Source organism: Dipodomys merriami, unplaced genomic scaffold (assembly GCF_024711535.1).
Source record: "Dipodomys merriami isolate MVZ:Mamm:240054 unplaced genomic scaffold, mDipMer1.0.p SCAF_1409, whole genome shotgun sequence".
NCBI classification, from domain to species: domain Eukaryota; kingdom Metazoa; phylum Chordata; class Mammalia; order Rodentia; family Heteromyidae; genus Dipodomys; species Dipodomys merriami.
In genome coordinates, this window is record NW_027202726.1 from 63,059 (window position 1) to 76,981 (window position 13,923).

Here is a 13,923-nt window from a genome sequence, read left to right on the forward strand (position 1 = left end):
AAAACTCTCAGTTCTGACAGCACAGATCAAGTGTATGTCGTGGGAGTCCCCTGTTGTGCTGTGGCAATGCTCTTCCTGTGTATGTCTGCCTAGAGGGGGAGGTGTTTGCTCCTCATTTGTTATTAATTCTAGAGGACAGAGGAGCCCCATGAGTCCAGTAAACAGATGCTTTCTGGCAGCTTCTCACAGTGTTTCCTCCAGGCAGCACCAGCCTCTTTACTTGCTCTGATGAGGCAGCTGCATATGGGTCTGCAGGAATTTCTTGTCAAGAAATTAGAGAGTCATTCATTCATTACTCTAGAACAAAGAGTGGCAATGCCTAACTATAGGTTGCTTTGTTATTCCAATGTGTGTGCTACTGGCACTGGCTTGTCTCTTCAGTCTGCACAGGCTCAAGACAATACTATAGTCAGCTCGGACACACCAGCTTACACCCAGTCACTACTCAGAATGTGATGCCAAAGCTACTCCTGGTAATAGATGACAAGGCTGTTTAAATCAGAATAAGATCACAGCAGAATGCACTACGATATCTTTTTGCTCCTCTGATTTAACAGCTTCTAAGCTAGTGTTTCCTGGCTTCCTATCCTTGTGGCCTAGTATGAGAGCCATCTAGGTTGTTGCAATGCATCAGCCAGGAGAAGGGTGTCTATAGTCAGAGTATGACACAAAACATAGCATCTGTGGTGAGGTTAGACTTGGTGTTGGATTATAATTAAGCTCTTGCTGCAAAGCTGGGAACCATGGAAATGGACTGCCATTGTGAAATGGACATGGGATAATTTAGGAGACAACAAGGATCTGAGTAGCTCTCACCTGTAATCCTAGCTACTCAGGATGCTGTGATCTGAGTACTGAGGTTCAGAGACAACCTAGGCACAAATATCAGATAGTTTCTTTCTTCCAATTAACTAGCAAAAACTGGAACTAGAGCTGTGGCTGAAGTACTAGCCATAAGAAAAAGAGCTAAGGGTCAGCACTGAGCACATGCTAGCATGAAAAAAATGAGAAAGACATAAGAAGGGAAATTACAAGGGAAATTACAAGAAACTTACTGTGAACAATTAGACCTCTAATTATCTTTCTTTTTATTAGCAAGTATTGGTTGTACAAGAAGGAGGTTGTGAAGTTCCCATACATGGATACAATTTATCACAGTCATACCCCCTCCATCACCTACCCAGTCTTATTTCCAGTTAACACTAAAAAGCCAGAAGCAGTGAGGTAGCTCAAGTGGAAGAGTCCCAGCCTTGAGCAAAAAACTGAAGTGACATTACCAGGTCCTGAGTTGAAGCCCTAGTACAAGGACCACCACACCCAACAAAAATAAAACATTCCATGGGAATGAATGTAGATCTTGTAACATACAACTACAGAAAATAGTAATGTCTGGCATTGAGCTCCCTTAAATTATAAATAACATGAGGAAACAAAGGTCCAAAGTCTTTTTGAATAGCATTTTATTTTCTGAGGATAACAGAATAACAAGACATTGTTATTGTCTGTTCTGTCACATGGTGTTAGATATAAGTATGGGATACTCTGCAGGAAGAACCTCTGTGCAACTTCTGAGGAAACAGAAGTTGGCTGTTCTTTTAAGGGTGAAGGAAATACTTTGTATCTTTTGATGGCTGTGAATCTATGGGAAATCATCAACCAATTAAAAAACTAGATATAGTTATAGAATTATATCATCTTATAATAAGAAAGGTCATTAAAGGCACTTTAAAACTAAACAAAGAGGGGCTGGGAAGGTGTCTGAATGGTAGAGTGCTTGCCTCACATGCATGAGGCCCTGGGTTCAATTCCTCAGAACCACATAAGCAGAAAAACAGAAAGTGGTACTGTGGCTCAAGTGGTAGAGCACTAGCCTTGAGCTGAAAAGCTGAGGGACAGCTCCCAGGCCCTTTGTTCAGACCCCATGGCCAACAAAATACATACATACATACATACTTACATAAACTAAGAATAAGAACTTTAAGAGAGTAAACTAATAGAAATGGAATATAACTTAAATAGCAATCTACAAATTTATACTGTTAAATTCATTGAGTATTTAAACAAATGGGGAAATTCAATTCTTTCCCATAATAGATTGTTAACTGAAGAATATAATTTGAGTGAGGGAATTTTGTGTAGATGCCTATTACATATCATCTAATAGAAATGCCATGTAAGCCAGAACACATAAGCCTCCCACAGGACATAGTGCTGTCTGAAAATGAACTCATGGAAAAATGGTACAAAACCTCGTTCAGAAGTCATACTAAACTTTTTCTGTGTATATGCTGATCCTGGGGTTAGAACTGAGGGCTTGGGTGCTGTCTTTGAGCTAATTTTGCTCAGGACTAGTGCTGTGCCACTTGAGTCACAGCACCACTTCCAGGAGTGTTTTAGTAGTTTTTTGGAGATGAGTCTCATGGACTTTCTTTCATGGGCTGGCTTCAAACATTGGTCCTCAGATCTCCACCTCCTGAGCAGCTAAGGCTATAGGCATGATCCAGCAGTGCTGGGCTCCAAACTGACAATTTTCTCTCAAGAAATATCACTTCACACTGAAATAGTGAATCCAAATAGCTCATAATGGAACAAGGAATAATATTTCCAGAGCAACCTATAGTGGATCTATTCGCATATACTGTGACAGATACCAAATGTTCCCAAATCAAATCTACCCTAACCATTTTTCTCTCATAGACCCTTCTTAAAGCAATTTCAGCAGGTTTTGTTAGTTTGTTTTGTGCTTATTCTAGGTCTTGAACTCGGGGCCTGAGTACCATATCTATGCTCCTTTTGCTTAATCTTAGCATGCTACCACATGAGCTACAACCCATTTCCTTTCTTTTGGTAGTTTTTTGGAGATAAGACTCACTGATTTTTCCTGCTTACAACCTTCTGAATAGATAGGATTAAAGTTGTGAGCCACTTTCCCCCACCTTCATTGTTTACTTTTTTAGGAGCACATAAAGTACTTCCACCACATTTGTCCATTTGCCCTTCCCCTCACAATGCTACCCCCACCAAAAACCTTATAATAGCTTTCTTAATCCCTTGATTAAAGTAAACTAAGCAAAGAGACAATTAAAAATGATATGCTATGTCTTAGGTTGCCTTGATCTTAGCAGAGTATCACTTCAAGTTAAAAACTGATTAACAAAAATTAAAGAAAAATACCGAGGAGACTCAAAATTAAACAAAGTAAATCCTAATCTTCAAGTTTCAGGTCTCCAAGTAAAAGGAAAGCAGAAAATGTTGTTGCGAGTTCCAGGTAACCAGTGAGGCTTGATAGTCAAATGTGATGTGTGATCCTGAAGTCTGAGGGGAGTATGAGCAGTACTAATGTATAAGTGTTTAAAATCCCTCACTTCAATGGTTATGCTAGGGTGAAGTTGAGAATATCCTTGTTCAAGGTTTTGGGTATCATCATATTTATGACTTCATGAAATCCCATAACATCATGATGCCTCTTCCTGAAAATTCATTGAGTAATCCTAGCTACTCAGAAGGCTGAGATCTGAGCATCATGGTTCAGTTATCTCCAATTAATCACCAAAAAGATGGAAGTGGAGCTGCAGCTCAAGTGGAAAATCACTAACCTTGAGGGGGAAAAAAAGCAAACAAGAACAGATTCTAAGCCCTGAGTTCAAGCCCTAGGAGTGGGGGTGGGGGGAGTTTGATTGAGAAGGAAGACAAAAGACAGTCAAAGCCAAGAGTAAAGTAGCTCCTAAGAGTTCAGAGATTACAACCTAGAATGCCTTTAACCAAGGATGCTTGTCTTAGTTGGGTTTTTCTTATTGTGATTTTTTTTTTTTGGGTCCAGTCGTGGGGCCTGAACTCTGGGCCTGAGCGCTGTCCCTCAGCTCTTCAGCTCAAGGCTAGTGCTCTACCACTTGAGCCACAGCGCCACTTCCGGGTTTTTTTCTTTTTGCTTATGTGGTGCTGAGGAATCGAACCCAGGGCCTCATGCATGCAAGGCAAATGCTCTACCACTGAGCCAACTTCCTAGCCCCTTATTGTGATTTTTTTTATAGGCAAACAGCATTGAACTGGAGAAAAAAATAGCTTTCTCAACCTAAACAAAATGTCAAAATGAAGAAAAAGCCTATCTTGCGCAAGCCTATAAGGCAGGAGTTACTTGAGGGGAATGAAGAAAGCCTAAAGAAGAGCTCAGCATCCCAGAGAATGGTGTGTCAGACCAGGAAGGCAAAGAGGAGGACCAGGAGCCAGAATCATCATGTGACCTCAATTCTGTGGATATGTGCAAAGTCATGTGTTCACTCACTAACTCTTAGGATTTTGTCATGGCTAGGACACTAAACTTGCTCCTTACTCAAATTTTCCCTTTCATCTGCTTGATCTCAAAACTTCTTAACTTGGGCGGCATTTTTTGTGCTTTTGAAAATTTTATTATTTCTCAAAAACAGCCTTTGAAGTGTTAAAAGGACATCTGGGTGAATAAAGTGGAAATATTCGAGTTTTGTTAAAAAAAAAAAAAAGAAGACCATGGGAAGAGGTGTAATAAGAATAGTCTCTTCCGTGGGAAAAGTCTTAGCAGTTTTACCTTCAGCTCCATCTGTAAGAAACCATTAACATTCTCTATTAGTAGTTATTATTTGTATAATTAAATTTGCAATTGGCACTTGATGATCCAAATATTAAGTACCATGTCCCCTGAGCAAAGTTTAGGTTGTCTGATATAAAGTTGAAGAGCCTACAAGTTTAAATTTTTCTTTAATATAATAAGTAACAGACTATTTTTCAAAATCTACTTGGTTTGGCAAACTTGAATTGCTAGGCCTGGTAATACTTTTCATTGTAGGAACAACTAGTTTTTCTACATAGCTCTTACCCTATACCCTGATGCCCTACTCTGCTTTGTTAGCCTTGTCCAATACTTTGGGATGTAGTCCTTTGGTTTATTTTTATCATTCTAAAGCTAGTCTCTATCATCATAGATATGTCAGAATTGGCATGTTGGTCTAAATATCTGGGAATAAATCTATTTCTTCCACTGTTCTCCCCACAGACATCTTTAGGTAGAAAAATGTTGTTTCCTGCTCTTTGCCTTAGCACCATCTTCCTAGAAAAAACAGCACCATGAGAGCCAAGTAGAGGAAGTGAATGCGCAGGCTGAAGGGCAAAAGAAGAAAGATGAGGCAGAGGTCTAAGTAAACCAGTCTGTGCACCCATCGAGGCCAGAGGAGCAGGAGGAATAAGGAATGCCATAGGCTGGGACACTGAGATGCTGGACTGCATGCCGCTGTGATTTCCCAGTGGATCCAGAACTTTCATTGCCAAGATCATCTCTGAAAGACACACCTTGCTCATAACCAAGCATCCCCTGATGGTCCTGTGCCCCAGACCTGTGACATTCTGGACTAGTTCTGTTCATAGTTGTGGCCAAGTGTGACACATGTACAATAAACCATCTCTTTTGCTGTTGCAAGAAAAAAAAGGAAAGAAAAATGTTGTTTCCTTATTGAAAATTCACCCATTTCAAATATTTTGTGGAAGTTTCTTTTTTGTTTATTGTTTTTTGTTTTTTGGATTTTGTTTTTTGTTTTGTCAGTCATGGGACTTTAATTCTGGGCCTAAGCACCGTCCCTCGTTCTTCAGCTCAAGGCTAGCACTCTACTACTTGAGCCACAGTGCCACTTCTGGTTTTCTGAGTAGTTTATTGAGATAAGAGTCTCAGGGACTTTCCTGCCTGGGCTGGCTTTGAACCATAATCCTCAGATCTCAACCTCTTGAGTAGCTAGGATTGCAGGCTTGAGCCACCGGTATCTGACTGGAAGATTTTTATATGTGGATTTATGGAGGGGTGTATTTGTTTTCTACTCTTCAAACCATTATTTAATGACCATTATTTTGGTATTGAGCAATTTTATTATTTCAATTTGGGGCATTGCTTTATTTTGTTTTGTTTTTGCCCATAATGGTATTTGAAATCAGGGGCTCATACTCACCTTACTTGAACCACTGCTCAAGTCCAGCTCTTTGCTTGTTGAAGATGGAGTTGCAGACTTTTCTGCCTGGCCTGGCTTTGAATCACCATTCTCCAGATCTTAGCCTCCTAATTAAATTTTATGTGTTCAATAGTGTGGAATATAAGCCAGGCATGGGAAGCTAACAACTATAATCCTAGCTACTCAGGAGACTGAGATGTGAAGTCAATCCCAAACATAAAAGTTTGTAAGTCTCTCAACTCTAACAAACTTCTCAGAAAAGGCTAGAAGTGGTGCCATGGCTCAGGTGGTAGAATGCTAGCTTTGAGCAGAAGAAGCTCAAGACAGCACCTAATCCCTGAGTTCAAGCCTCTGCCTGTTGGGGTGGGGGGCAGAAGATTGGGTTTCAAACAGTCAATTGGAAACTCTTCTTCCCAACATTTCATGACCAGTCTTCCCTCTCCTCATTCATAAAGGCCACAGTATTACAGGTTTTCTACCAGAGGCATAGAAACTGGTAATATTAAGTGCTTTTTGTTTTACATTCAATTCACTTTGGAACTTTAAAAAACTTCTATAACTTATAATAAAGATTTATACTACTGAAAATTAACTGATTTTTTGAAAAGCATAGAAAAAAAATCTTTGTCAAGGGTCCCAGTGGATACTAAGGAACATTATTGGGAAATTTTTACTTGGTTGCTTGTCTGTTGCATCATTTAAACACATGTGGAATTTGGGGTTTTTCAGCATTTTACCACCAAATCTTCAACAAACTACATTGCCTCATTGGATTTTGCTTCAAAAGTTATAAAATATTTTGACATGTTTTTGGTTTGGTCTTTTGGGGATTTTGGCTTTTGGAGTGCTAGTGGGCCAGTACGTAGGCTTGAACGGAGGTCTGGTATCTTGCTTAGATTATTTTGCTCAATGCAGTCACTGTGTCATTTAAGTCACATTTCCACTTCTGGCTTTTTGCTACTTAATTGAAATAAGAATCTTGAGGATTTGTTTCCTTGGGTTGGCATCAAACTGTGATCTTCAGATCCCACCTTCATGAGCAGCTGAAATTACAAGTATGAGCCAAACCCTGGATATATTGTACTACCTATAAAACCAAAAGATGGACAAAATTCGGAAGCAAGTGTGTATGATATGTATTTTACATAATTATATAGACAAATATAACCATGTAAGTGTGTGTGTGTGTGTGTGTGTGTGTGTGTGTGTGATTTTAAATGTGTAGAGGGAAATGAAGATGTATTGAGGAAAGATTTCACCTAGGTTTTTTCACAGACTGGGCTACAATACAGTCATCATCCCATCCATCTGCATCCTTACCTAAGATATGCACATCCTGTGGTGGTATCATGGTTATTTTTTGTGTGTGAGCGCCACTACCGGGGCTTGGATTCAGGGCCTGGATGTTGTCCCTTAACTTTTGTTGTTGTTGCAAGGCTGGTAGTCTGCCTTTTGAACCACAGCTCAGCTTTCTGTCTTTTGCTGGTTAATTGGAGGTAAGGGTCTTTTTGCATGGGTTGGCTTTGAACTGGGATCCTAAGATCTCAGCCTTCTGAGTAGCTAGGATTACAGGCCTGAGCCTCCAGTGTCTAGCTTTTCATTATTACTTTTACAACCTACATACTCATACACATCCCTTGCATCAAAAAATCTGACAGTTCAGGCTAACTGACAAGATGTGAGGAAAGATGGCTGAGTGGATAAGTTTCCAAATGGGCATCTAGCCATATTAATATCATTTTGGTAGGTAACTTATCCTTTAGTGAGCACATATTTCCTCTTTCACTCTTTCTTTAGAAGTCAGTGAAATGTTTTTGATATATCTTTCAAATATTATCTCCCAAACAGGATATAATATTTTAATATATTTGACAATATTTCAGATGGGGGGTCTTGGTTGTCTGAAGCTCTGTGGGAAGAAGGCATCCAGCTGGGCTGTGAGCACAGAGCTGATGTTTCCAATCTGCTGGTTGCAGAGAAAAAGGTTTTCTTCCTGGGCAGGCTTTGAATCCAGACCCTCTGCTTTCAGGCTTCTGAGGATTGCAAGCATATAGCACCACCAACTGGCTCATTTTAGAAGCCTTAGTTGCTTTTCATTCATCCCATTTTTCCTGCAAGGTTGATGTAGGCAGCCTGGTTGTACCTCATGATAAAGTGATTTTTATAATACTTTGCCTCTGCCATTTCTGAAACTTATTTCCTCAGTACTGGGTATATGAAGTTGATCTAAACCCAGTAGCATTTTCCTTCTGAGATGTTAGGTAGCTTATTTAAATCATTTATTCTTTGCTTTGGCAAACAATCAAGATGTTTCTGTAAAACCCAATTTCATGAGAGTATTATAGTTAGAAATTATCATATGCACACTTCAGTATAGTCTATGCTTTTTTATTGATTGATTGATTGATTGATTTAGGTCAGTCATGGGCTTGAACTCTGGGCCTAAGCGCTTTCCTTAAGCTCTTCAGCTCAAGGCTAGTGCTCCACCTCTTGAGCTACAGCACCACTTCCAGTTTTCTGATGGTTTATTGGAGATAAGAGTTTCACGGAGTTACCTTCCCAGGCTGGTTTTAAACCATGATCCCCAGATCTCAGCCTCCTAAGTAGCTAGGATTACAGGCATGAGCCACGAGTGCCTGGCAGTCTCTGCTTTTATAAACTTATAAGATTGGGTGGAAGAATGGTGATTGTTGAATTAATTTAGTAACTATTCTATAGATTTTAATCCTTAAGGCTTATTAACTCAAAAAGGGATTAAATACATTCAGAATAGTGGAATGTGGCAAGTACTGATTTGATGTATGTGGACAAATGATCAGATTTCTTATGATTACTAAAAAGATTTCTTCAAATTTCCAGTGAGAGGCTGCTGTGCTAACTGGGAGGAGACAGTGGTGATGCTGGAGCTCTGAAAACTGGCTATGAAGCAGAATTTCAGACGAGAGCATTTGCTAAGGATATAATTTCCAAGGCTCAGACCAAATATATTGAACTAGATTGCCCAATGATGAACAACGGGGCACATTTTGTTTGTTGGTTTGTCTTGTGAAGATTTAAATTTTGAGCCTGGGTACTGTCCCTTAGTGTTTTTGTTCTAGGCTAATGTTCTACCTCTTGAACCACAGCATCACTTCCAGATTTTTGGTGGTTAATTGAAAGTCAGTCTTACCAAATTTCCTCTTTGGGCTTGCTTCAAACCTCATCCTCAGATATTGGCCTTGGGGGTAGTTAGGATTCCAGGTATGAGCCACCAGTACCCGGCTAGCACCACATTTTAAAAGTATTCTCTAGGTTAGTCCGGTGTGTCTGGTTACAATTTAAGAACATTGGTTCTGGTGGGTCATGTCAGATTTAGAGTAAAATCAGAACTTTTCTTCCTGTAACAAGTAGCACACAATATCTAATTTATTCCTGTCTTCATCTCTGATCTCTTTCTTCTTCCTTGTTCCAGTCCTTCCTTGTTCCATGAACCTCAGCATGTCAGTGCTGTCTTCCTTTTCTTAAACAAGTCAGGTCCGTTCCCACCATTGGGGATGTACTTGCTGTTCTTGCTACCTGGAACATCTGCCCCCAGAAAATTGCATGGATGATGGCCCTGCTTTCAGATCAAATGTCCCCTCCTCAGGGATGTCTCTTCCTATCCCCACTGTGAAATTGTACCCACAATACCACAATGACATTGTGATTATGATTTCTGGTTTTCTTCTCAGCATGAAATAGGCATGGAGGCAGCCACATTCACTTCTTTTTCTCCAACCCCTGCAACAGTGCTCAGGAGCCTTAGCATGGGAATGAGCCTGTCCCAGCTCAAGTAATCCTAGTTACCAGTCAGGACAGCTCATCAAGCTGTAGCCTGGTGTCTAGCAGTCATTTCCTCTCATGCTTTGTGCCTCTCTATGTAACTGAGTCCACCTCAGGGCCAGATCAGTGCCTGAAATTTATCTGCTGCCATGGCAAAAGTATCTGTGATGTCATAGAAGTTATGGCCATTGTTTTGTGAAGCTGTGAGGACACCCACCCCCATAAAAGGTCACCCAGACAGGGATCTCCCATGCCCAGGAGTACATTCAAAAGTTCAGCAACCAAACCATCCCTCGCCCCCTGATGCACTCAGTGTGTTTCCATTCTTTAAAAAAGAAAAGAAAAGAAAAATTCAAGACATGCCTTTGATGATTTGTCACAGAATTATTGAAACATAGTATATAATTTTATGTGAGTATTTGTAAGACTTTGTCCATCTCTGGAGCCATTGGCATATTTATATGTCTTTGCAGCTTGGGAACAAAAATAAGCTTTAATTCAGCATAGTCAGAGACTATAGTTCAGAAGGCTCTTTTGAGACCTTTTTGGAGGGAATGCTATCTTTCCATCTACAGGTGGCCATCTTGGTACAGGAATTGAGTAGATTATCATAGGGTAAGAAGCTTGTCCTTATTTCTACTGACTTTTCTCTGGGGTCAGGGAGGGTGATCCCACGGCATATGTGTCTTTGCTATCCTGGAGGGACCCAGACTTCCTCTCAAAGTCTAATGCCATGATGGTAAAAGAGGCTAAAACTCAGAACCCACCTTCCTATACAACTAGGGTTATAGGCCTGGACCTTGTACATACAACTCATAGCTCTTTTTTGGTACATAATGTGGTCAACTTAATTATATTCACTTTGTAGATAGATGCACAAATGTATATACACATGTATTTATTCATCTATTTATAAACAGTGTTATATCTACACACACAAATATATATTTATATAATTATAATCAAAGTTATATCACCACTTTCCCCAATAATGTTTTACACTAGTTTGTGAAAAAATACCCCTGAGACTAAAAATGTTAAATGCTCTTATAGTTTGAAAAAATCATATTCAATCTTATATAATATATTATATATAATATAGTGTAAAGAATATAACATGTATTTACATATAACTAATTTAATTATGGATTTCCTTCCTGATTAATTATGGAACCATGTAGACAACGATAATTATCTAAATCTAAATCTATTTTACTGTTGTCAGGAAATACATTATTATAATAAGGCTTGGAAAATTCACATTGGTGAGTTACAAAGTTTCAATAATTAAAATATACAACTAGGATGATGATAAAAACAAAATAATAGAAAAAGGAAGAATGGGAGCTTGTGGGAAGAAAAAACCTCCACAACCCAAACCTCCACAACCCATGCCTTTTTCCCCCAAAATCTTTAGAGACTTAATATATTGGAATCAACACTTACAAGCTCTACCCAAACAGAAAACAATCACAAATTTAGAATTCAGCTATTCTAGTCTCAATCCATGCCTTCTGTCAGACAAGCAAGTATTCATCAGCAATCTCCTTTTTTAAAAAAAAAAAATTCATGTGTATGAATCTTCTCCATTAACAATTTGATATACCAGAATTTGTTCAGAGTAGGTACTTGTGGCTCACACCCGTACTCCTAGCTACTCAAGACTGACATGGAAGGAAAACATTTGGCTTGTCATTCTTTAATGACAGAAGGGAAGCTCAGATGTGTTTAGTATGTAAAAGACCCTTAGTTCGTTACTCAGAAGCATAATAAAGAAATGGAAAGGAAGAAAAAGGGCAGAAATATATGTATATGTTCCATTGGGTAGGTGTGTGTACATATGTGTCTGTCTATATGTACATAGGCATACATATCCTTTAAAATGTGAATTGTATTGAATGTTTCCATTTTAATCCCCCTTTCTATCCTCTCCCTGCCCTGTACCTGCCATTACCTCTGATTTCACTGTTAGTTCCCTACTTTTGTCCATCTGGAGTCTGTCCAACCGCTTTTCTGGTGGACCTCTTGACATCAATCATTCATTTTCCTAAATTTTACAGATATGACATGCAATGTAACTATTTTAGAAATGATAGTGAGGGACAACTTCAAAAAATCAATTTCATGTATGCTGGAGACTCACCTGTAATCTAAGTTCTGAGGATGCTAGGATTCAAAGTCAGCCAGGACAGAAAAGCCTGTATAACTCCATCATATTCGCTTAATCAGTCAAAAACAGGAAATGGAGCAATAGCCAAATTGTAAAAAAAAAAAAAATACTGTAAACCGAAGAAGAATCTTATAAGAAAAGCAATATATGCTGACCTCTGCAATTATGGAGTTGGGAGCATTTTGTGAGCCTCCAAGACTTGAGTTCTAATCCCAGTACCAGAGCAACAACAGCAACAAAAACCATTTTCTATTACCAAAATAATCCTGACAATTAATAACCTAAGTTGGTAATGTGTATTTAGTCCAGACGATGCTTAACCAGACTCAAGGGTAAATAGACTGAATTAGGAAAATTGAGTCAGAACTGGAGCTAAGGAAATAATACAAAAATAAAGGACTAAAATCTGAAATTAAAATTTAAACAAAATTATAGCAGTTTGAACAAGAAAAAGATATTTTTTTATGAATAATGGGGTTTTGTGTTTTTTTCTGACCAAGGACTTGTACTCAATGCCTGTGTGCCGTCCATTAGCTTTTTTGCTCAAGACAAGCACTCTAGTGCTTAAACCACAGCTCCACTTCCAGCTTTTTTTTGGATGGTTAGAGCAGATTATTTCTGCCCAGGCTGGCTTTCAATTGTAATCTTCAGAGCTCATCCTGGTATCTACGACTGCAGGTGTGAACCACAAGCACCTGGCTGGAATAATAGTTTGAAAGATTCAGTTTTAGAAGAGTTGGAAGACTAAGCCGAGTGAGCAGGTATGCTGAAGCCAAGAAGCTAGAGGCTTTATTATTTGTTCTGATGTAGGAGAAATTATCTTCAGATTGTTTTAATCCTGGACAAAAACACTGTGGAAAAAATATCCAATGTTGTAAGGAATTTTGTGTTCTCAATTTGGGAATCACTGAGAGAGAGAAAAAAATAAGAAGCTGTCCTGCCATAGAGCTCAGAAGTTTAAGTTGACTAGGCAAGTATTCTATTACTTGACCCCTGCCATAGGCAGGTGGTTTTCAGTTAATTTTCAGACGAGGTGTTCAGTTTTTGCCCTGGGATGGCATTCAGATTTGCCTTTTCAAAAGCTGTGGTTGATTATCAGTATGCAGCTCTACTACCAGATTTACAAACCAACAATTATATAAATGGAACAGTTGTGGAAACAGAAGTAGAAATGTAGAAGTCTTGTAAAACTTTGTGTTCCTTGGAAATGGAGGTATAGATGATGGAGAGCTAATATGTTATAGAAATCTTGCCCATGTAATTGTAACCCCTCTGTACAGTATTTTCACAATAAATTAAAAAAAAAGAAATTTGAATCTCTGGACTCAGAGCCTATAGCACAATTGAACAGTACTTTAGTAGGTCATAAATGTCTGATTTCTACTCCCAAAATGACAATAAATACCACCCAGGATATTAAATTGCCTCAAACTGGCAAATTTCTTTGCTTGTCACATTTAAGTCAGGTTTCAAAACTTTTCTAGGACCTCGTTATATGATTTTGTAGAAACTCAGATTTTTCCAAATATCACTGGCTGGGCACTTATTGATTCCCCTGAACATAGACTGGGGGCATTTTCCATTAGCCCCATGGGTAATACTTTATCCTGCACAACAAAACAAGTGCTGATTTGACTAATTTGGAGCTGATCTAGGTGGATTCTAAACATCAATGGAAGTCATCCTGGATCATGTTCTTCCTTGGTGGTTCATGCAGGTACACCTGCATCACATGTGGGGTTCAGAACCACTGGAATGTGCACAGGACTCAAAACCTGTTTGGGCTTTGCTACCAATGGAACAAACCCCTCTATGTTCACATGCTTTCTGGAGTGCAGGGATGGTTCCAGATCTCCATTGGTCACCATCACCAACATCACTAATAGATTCCTTATCTGGAGTTCAAGAGAAGCTTCTCTACAGTAATGCTAACCTGAGAATGGAAATAAGCACAGGATTTTAGAGTGGACTCTAGAAGTTAAGGTG

The 13,923-nt window shown here is 39.1% G+C and overlaps 1 protein-coding gene across 2 annotated transcripts in view; it reads left to right on the plus strand.

The window, feature by feature from the left end:
* Positions 1 to 13,923, plus strand: part of LOC138826283 (protein FAM114A2-like) — a 101,999-nt gene that overhangs the window by 61,993 nt on the left and 26,083 nt on the right. Inside the window, exon 11 of one of the 2 annotated variants that reach the window (XR_011371629.1) lies at positions 5,027 to 7,077. The exons of the other annotated variant lie outside the window; for it this stretch is intronic. The gene's annotated coding sequence lies outside the window, so the exon portion shown is untranslated. Of the gene's footprint in view, positions 1 to 5,026; positions 7,078 to 13,923 lie in introns of those variants that run through there. 2 annotated transcript variants of the gene reach the window in all.